General features: G+C 43.3%; 1 pseudogene; it reads right to left on the bottom strand.

Annotated features, from left to right (window-relative positions):
* Window positions 1–3,372: 3,372 nt before the first annotated feature.
* LOC144232254 (MYND-type zinc finger-containing chromatin reader ZMYND8-like) lies at window positions 3,373–7,990 on the bottom strand (annotated as a pseudogene).
* Window positions 7,991–8,224: the final 234 nt, after the last annotated feature.

Genomic DNA, 8,224 nt, shown 5'->3' with positions numbered 1-8,224 from the left:
AGTACATACTTTATTTAATTTCACCAGCAGGAAATCAAACACGTGTACCCTTTTACGATTTTTTAATACAAAGTTTTACCCCAGGGGCGCCTGGGTGGCACAGTCAGTTAAGTGTCTGAATTTGGCTCGGGTTATGATCTCACAGGTCATGAGTTAGAGCCCTGCACCAGGCTCTCTGTTGACAGCACAGAGCCCTCTTTGGATCTTTGCGCTCTCTCTCTCTGTCTCTGCCCCTCCCCCAACTAAAGAATTGTTTGCTAAAATTTCTAAGAAAAAAATGTCAGTTTCAGAACTTCTAGGGTTTCAGAGTTGTGGGCCTATGTTAGAATTCAGTGGATGGGCGCCTGCGTGGCTCAGTCAGTTTGGTGTTCAACTTTGGTTCAGGTCATGATCTCACGGTTATTGAGTTCGAGGCCCGCTGCTTTGGATCCTCTGTACCCCCTCTCTCTCTGCACCTCCCCCACTTGTGTGCTCACTCTCTAAAATAAATAAACATTTAAAAAAGAAAGTTTCAGGGGCGCCTTGGTGGCTGAATCAGTTAAGCATTCGACTTTGGTTCAGGTCATGGTTTCATGGTCTGTGAGTTCGAGCCCTGTGTTGGGGTCTGTGTTGACAGCTCAGAGCCAGGAGCCTGCATTGGATTCTGTATCTTCCTCTCTCTGCCTCTCTCCCACTCATGCTCTGTCTCTCTCTTTTTCTTAAAAATAAACATTAAAAAAATTAAAAAATAAAGCAAATTTCAGTTTATAAAAAAAGAATTCAGTGGAAGGGTTTCCTAGAATAAAGTTTGTGCAGCATTGACATATGATCTTGAGTTGGGGGTCAAGAACTAGTAGTAACCTTTGGGGTAAAATATGTACATGGCCATTCACTAAGTACAGTTCAATTGTGGCAGATGATATTTCACTCAAGCAATTACATGGATTCATATCATGAGAAAATAATATAGGAATATGCTTTATAATTTCCAAATGTTCTATGACTGTAAAGATGATGACATGAAAATGATATCAAACAGTGCTTTTGTGTGTTTTAAAAATGAAAGCAAAACTAAAATAAAGACATTACTAAACAATTTGGAAAAGGAAAATGAGGAGAGCAGATGGAGAGAAACAGGGTTTCCCTGAAACCTTCAGTAAAATAATGATCTAATAAACGAATATTAGTTTAATAATAAATAAACAACAGTCAAATACCTATTTCTTCGAATTGTGCCTTTAGTGTTATGGGAAATAGCTTCCCCATCCTTCTCCACTCCTCCAAAAACCCCCAAAAGCTGCCGTGGCTCCTTTGGAGATCATAGACAATGGAATATTCATCTTATAAAGGGAGCAAACTAGAGCCGTACAGAGCGTACCGTTAGAGAAAACCTGGCAGTAGGAAAGCCAGTGCCAATCTGTTTATGTAAGTCATCAGGCTTTCAGGCTGTTCATTCCATTCAAGTACGTGGGTCATAAAGAAGAGCTAAAATGCTGTATTCTTGTACTTGTAAACTGTTTTTCTAGCTTTCATAAGCAATTTTCCACCCAACAGTGATGAGTTGTCCTCACTCTTCAGTGAGATTCAACAGATGCAGGCAGGAGGTCTAATTTACTAACCAAAGCTTAACAGAGGGAAATTCCACAGGAATCTGTGATGAATTTGGAAATAGCAGTTAAAATAACTTAGTCCCACTTAGTTTATAGGTGGTCCCTGGGGATGGATGGCAGAGAGAAGGATGGGATTGGAAGGGGAGAAATGAGGGCCTCTAGTTCCAAAATGAACTACTTTTCTATACGGATAAAAGAAAATGGGGGCCTACACGTAAGGNTACCGACAGCTTGTTTCCCCAGCTAGTTTTTGAAGAGTTGAGTGGTGGTGTAGGAAGAGCATGGCCCATGGAGCAGGAAGTGTGATATGAGGATTTGTGCACTAGACCTGGTTAACTTGGACTGAGTACCAGCCCTTGCCGAGACTCAGCTTTCTTGTCTATGGAGTGAGAGTATTTCCCACACAGGTCCCACAGAATTATTGTGAGATACACATGAGAAAGTGTGAGAGGGCCACGTGTACAGGGTAAAGCAACACACAGAAAATCATTAGGATTTATTTTTAAGTTTGCTATAGGGGTGCCTGGGTGGCTTGGTCGGTTAAGCATCTGAATCTTGATTTACCACTCAGGTCATAATCAAGGATCCAGTCCTGTGTTGGGGCTCTGAGCTGACAGTATGGAGCCTGCTAGGGATTCTCTCTCTCCCCTTCTCTCTCTCCCACATGCGTGTGCACACACATGCTCTCTGTCTCTCTCTCTCAAAATAAGTAAACATTAAAAAACTCCAGGATTTGTAAAAAATATAAAAAATAAGAAATAATTTGCTACAAAGCAGAAAAAAGATTAGACCAGGATATAGACAAAATGCCCCCAGAAAAAAAAAAATAAAAGAATTTAGAANGAAGAATTGATGAATTATTTTCTGTACTATATTCATTCTCTTTACTGATCTTTAATTCACAGTCTTTTAGGTGTTTCCTCTACCCTTGGGGAAATGGTATCCTAACTTCTGTAACTCACTGTCTAAACATCTGAGTGACTTTCTTTGATCCTTGATTTTCTAATACTATAAGTACAACATAACTGATACATAGGATCTTGAGAAAGTCTATTAGTCATGATGGTAAGTGCTTATTTCTCTAGGCCCAGCTCACCAGTGCTGATATTGCTTCTACTTACATCATAGAACTTAGTTACATTTGTCATATATTTATGTGTTCATATTTATGCATCCTTGGCCAAGCTCTGAACTTGTGGAGGCTCAATAGTGTGTGTTATTCTTTTTATATTTCCCCATTACATTAGCTCAGACNCTAAAGGAAGAAACAGTATGTTTTTGTGTGTGTATGCTTTCCAGGACCTATTGTTCTTCTACCTTCATCTTTTACAGACTTCTTTATTTTCATTTTGTTTTATGGTTATATATTCTGGTCACTCTGTTACAGATTCTTTCATCCTGCTTGCGAGATGGTTCTTTGGGGTTTTTTTTGTTGTTTTTTTTTTTTTAACTTTCTCACCCAGAATGTTCTCCTAAATCTATGACAAAGTCACTATGAATCAGTCAGGCCCAAATGCACTGTTGGGGAATCCATCTCATCTTTTCTCTCCAGTTTATCCTTTGTGGGTTGAGACAAAGGTTTCACTGTTTGTTTGGTTTTTTGTTGTTGTTGTTTGTTTTTTGTTATTTTTTTATTTTATAGAGAGAGCAACCAAGCAAGGGAGAGGGACAGAGGGAGAGAGAGAATCTTAAGTAGGCTCCACACTCAGCATGGAGCCCAACACAGGGCTTAATCCTGCAATCTTGGGATCATGACCTGAGCTGAAATCAAGAGTCAGTCTTTCTACCAAATGAGCCACCCAGGGACCCCAGAGGCTTTCACTTTTTCTGAAAAGTCCTTCTCAGGCTGGGGACTTCCGTTTTCTTTGAGCCCAGATCTGCTTTCTCACTGGTTGGTCAGGGGCTTTTTAGCTCTTCCCCTGGGTTTGCCAGTTTGAGCTTTTTTTTGACAGCAGATGGCTCTTTGCCTATCTGACTACCCTCTTTGTCTTCTGCATGTTCTGGCTCATTCTTAGACTTCTGCTCATTGTCACTGATTCACTCACTACGGCTACTATCTGACTTCTCAGAATCTTCTGAATCGCTGGGCTCTATAGCAATGTAAACATCTTCTGAGATTTCATTTATGCCTAGCTGTGGGAGATGTGCCACCTGCTGCTGGACCAACTTGCTCAGCTTCTCCAGGTCCGTCTCGGCATTGCTTCAAACCAAGTGAAGATTCAGGATGCTTCCTGTGGTGGACTTTCTGTGTGTTTTCGTCATGATTGGCATTGACGCTTCAGGAGAGAAAGTTTTGGGACTGCTGGGTCAACTCTCTGGCTTGTGCCATGTTTGCCCAGGCTGGTGAAGTTGTGCTCTTGTCCAGGAAGTTCATGGACTCCTCACTGGCGATGAAGTGGCTCGACGTGGCTTTCTTCTCAGCATCTTGTTCCACGTCACAGCTTCTGTGTACAAAAGAGTTTGCACTCATTGGGAAGTGTGGCATATCTGACAAGAAGATCCTGCGGCCTGTGTCCCTGCTGAGCATGGGTTTTGCTCATCAGGATCTTGGAGGACACCGTCATGTCAAAGTTGAGCTTGAACCTCTCCTGCTTTCTACCTTGGTGTTGCTGCTGCCAGTGTTGCTGGGGCAGAGCAGCATTTGGTTGGGCATGGAGGGTTTATGTAAGGAAGAGTGATTAAAATCCCTAGACTTCCTGCATGCCCAACAGCCGACCAGATGGTTAAGTGTGAGACGTTTGATTCTGGCTCAAGCCATGGTCTCCCTGTTCATGAGATCAAGCCCCATCGGGCTCTGCACTGATAGCACAGAGCCTGTTTGGGATTCTAGCTCTCTCTCTGCCTCCCCCGACTCCCCGACTTGTGCATGTTCTCTCTACTGTTCTCTCTATAAATTTTATTTTTAAAAAAATATTTTATTTTTAAATTTTTTAAATGTTTTATTTATTTCTGAGAGAGAGAGAGGGAGAGAGAGAGAGAGACAGCGTGAGCAGGGGAGGGTCAGAGAGAGAGGGAGATACAGAATCTGAAACAGGCTCCAGGCTCTTAGCTGGCTGTCAGCACAGAGCCTGACATGGGGCTTGAACCCAGAACTGTGAGATCTTGACCTGAGCCGAAATTGGACACTTAACCGACTGAGCCACCCAGGCGCCCCAAAAGATTTTATGTTTAAGTAATCTCTACACCCAACTAGGGGCTCAAATTTATAACCCCAAGATCAAGAGTTGCATGCTATATTGACTGAGCCAGCCAGGTGCCCCTGAAGATGCATTTTGTCTTTTTCACAGAAAAAGGAATTTATTTAGACACGAGGTGGCAATTATTTATGGGAACCCAAGCCCTGTCATGTTGTCCAAAGAAATGAGCATCAACCTACCATCTCTATCCCGCAGAGCTTTTGCAGGCCAGAATGGGAACCCCTTCAGCTTTAGCCAGAGCAAAAGATGGGGATTACTACAAGTCTCCTAAAACCAGTTATCTCATCTTTTGCAAGCAGCTGGATATCTACTGAACACACTTTGGTTTCATTCATGTCATACTCACAGATTTTGACGAATACTTTTGGGCTATCTGTATCAGTTTGTGATTTCCTCCATTATAAATGATGCAGTTGTGCAGAATCCACTTTGCATTGGCCAGGAAAGCTGCTGTGCGGCCATACATTTTATTTCCAGCATTCTTTGTGAATGTACAAAGGACCATAGGACGGAAGATGCTTTTCACGTAATCAGGATGCTCTTCCAATGGAACAGCCTTCTGGAATGCATCCATCCTTGGCTGTTTCATTTTCTGAATGGCAAACTTGAGCAGGTAGGGTGAATGTTGGATGGTGAGCATTGTCATGACTTTACTCTGGGTCTTGATGCATTCTGCTTCTGTAAACTTTTCACATTCAGGAATTCAGCACAAAGCCTGTCCCCGTCTTGTTGTGACATCAGTCTCAGACACTTAGCATGACAGGCCTGGGGACAGAGCTCACAGCAAAGGACTTGGCCTTCCTGCTGACAAACCCAGCAGTAGGAATCATTCTGTCCATCCTGTGGTACAACATCAACAGGGTCTGCAGTGAGTGACTGCTTCATATACTAAAATGGACCATCTCTTAGTTCTGACTGGCCCTTCTTGTTATTGTTCAGTAAGCCAGGTTTCTTTTTTTTTTTTTTTTATGTTTATTTGTTTATTTTGGTGGAAAGAAAGAAGCAGAGAGAAAGGGAGAGAGAACCCCAAACAGGCTCCGCGTTGTAATTGTGGAGCCTGACATAGGGCTCTATCCAACGAACTGTGAGATCATAACCTGAGCCAAAATCAAGAGTCAGATGCTTAACTGACTGAGCCACCCAGGTGACTCTTTCTTTTTTAAAGTTTATTTATTTTAAGAGAGAGAGGGGGAGAGAGGGAGAGAGAATCCGAAGCAGGCTCCACACTGTCAGCACAGAGCCTGATGTGGGGCTCAAACTCACAAACCATAAGATCATGACCTGAACCTCAGTCGGAGGCTCAACCAACTGAGCTACCAGGTGCCCCTCCTCTGTTTCTTTTTACTGGGACCTGCTGATGTGTCCTGTGGCTGGTGGACATTGAAAGAATGTGGAGGGAGAGGGGACTTTCCTTTCTGGTCTCTTCTCTCTGTGGAGCCAGGCTCTTTGGAGCAATAGAGATATCCACGCCCTCTACCACCTCCTGTTCTGCTTTTATTTCCTTTTCAGCTGGGGCAAAAGAGGCAGAGTTATCAGTAGCTACGCTATTTATGCTGGATTCTTAAAATGGTGTCTGGCCACACTGCCTCATTCCTGTATTAAAGAATTATATTTTTGTTCACCACCAACAGAGCCCTGAACATTTACAATGAGTGTGACAAAACCGGTTTTCATAGGCCAAGCTAACAGCCTCGTGGTAGATAAGCTAATTTCCTGTTACAGCTCTAAGAATTGGCCTCAGAACTTCTCTGGTGCTGAGTGGGGAGTTTCAAGGTGAATGCTTTTTAGCTCAGGGGGAGAAAGGAGGGCATGGTGTCCAAGGCTGTGCCGGGGCAAGGACGAGTGGTTGCTTCCCCACCGGATGGTAGGTAGGTAATCCTGAGCAAGAGAAGAGCTTGGCAGTAAGGCCAGCTACAGTGCTGACATGGCTCCTGGCTGCTCGTTTATCTGCCGTGTCTTATTCTTTTTATATCTCCCCTTATACTAACTTAGCCTTCTGAACAAATTTCCTGTTCAGAAAGAAATTTAGAAATTTCCTTCTAGAAATTTCCTGGAGAAATGGCCTTGAGGCTAGATAGACCAAGAAGGTATAAGAACTTGGAGATCTGCCGGGAGCCGCACCGGCCTCTCTGGGTGGCAGTCACAGCAAGGAAGTATCAGTGTTTGCACAGCTCCTGCCATGAGAAACCAAAACTGGTATCTCCTTCTGCGACTACTGGCTCGTGTTGGAAATGAGGCTGCTGTTATTGCCCAGGCCTCACAAGATTCCATATCAGACCCATATTCTGAACACAGATACCTCATAAGGAAAAGCATATTCCTGCCTTTACAAAAGAGACTTTAGATGAAAGCTCTGTGGATGATTGTCAACAGGCTCTTCCTCTGGGCCGTGCAGATCCAAGACTTAGATAATGAAGGGGGTTAAGAACACAAGAGTTACAACTGAACCTGGCCCCAAGACAAAGAGCCTATTTTGGGGTTAAGAGCAGAACACAGCTACTACATATATCTTTGCTAATTGGTGAAGCATAGCAGTCCCTTCCTCAAGGCCTGCATTCCACAAACACCCTCCCTTACACTGGCAGCTGGGATGAGGATAGATAAGAGTAGCTAAAACATAAACCCAGGTGCAAAGACTGACACATTTAGGGCCCCCCTGGTAGTTTCCCCAAAGAAACCAATTCAGAAACATTCATCCTCTTGAGAGCCAGACAGAATGACTCCTAGCTTATCTATATACAATTTAACCTATATGTTATCCTGTTTTTCACTAAGAACATCCTGTTATTCTGCAATTGATATCACAAAAGGCCTCCCATTGTAAGAAATTCTTTTCTCTGTTGCTGATCTTTTAAATAAAGACACCAAAGCCGACAGGACAGAGATGCCTGCCTGGTGATCAGAAAGAATCTCGGGGCTCTCTCACTCTCTCTCTCACCGGCACCATCCATCCTTCAGGGACCCCTGGACCTGTCAGAGAGGCCTCTGACAGAGATCATCTCGGCAGAAGAAGTGAAGGAACCCAGAGTTCCAGAGGGAAGGCTGCAGAGAGCCATCATGATGTCAGACAGGGTGCTGGACCTTCTCAGTACATCCTGTCACAAGGAGGGACGGGATGAGAGTATGTCTCGTTACTGGCAATGTTAACCTTGGTCCCTTCATTAAGGTGGTGTCTGTCAGGTCTCTTTTCTGTGAAGTTACCATTTCCCCCTCGTTATTAATACATATCTTGTGCAGAGATACTTTGAGGTTAGGCAAATGACCTGTTTATTGTCATACTTCATCCTATTAATTTTACCATCCAATAATAATTTTCTCAGGTTTACCCAGAAATGGATATGTTTCTATTTCCGTCATTCCTGAGCCAATTATTAATTAGAATTTTACTCTTAGGAAGAGCTGTCCTCTCTTCACATTTCAGGTTATGGTTTGGTTTCA

Source organism: Crocuta crocuta, unplaced genomic scaffold (genome assembly GCF_008692635.1).
Source record: "Crocuta crocuta isolate KB4526 unplaced genomic scaffold, BGI_CrCroc_1.0 scaffold301, whole genome shotgun sequence".
Classification (NCBI taxonomy): domain Eukaryota; kingdom Metazoa; phylum Chordata; class Mammalia; order Carnivora; family Hyaenidae; genus Crocuta; species Crocuta crocuta.
Note: the sequence above shows the minus strand (reverse complement) of the source record. Positions and strands in the feature narration are given on the sequence as shown.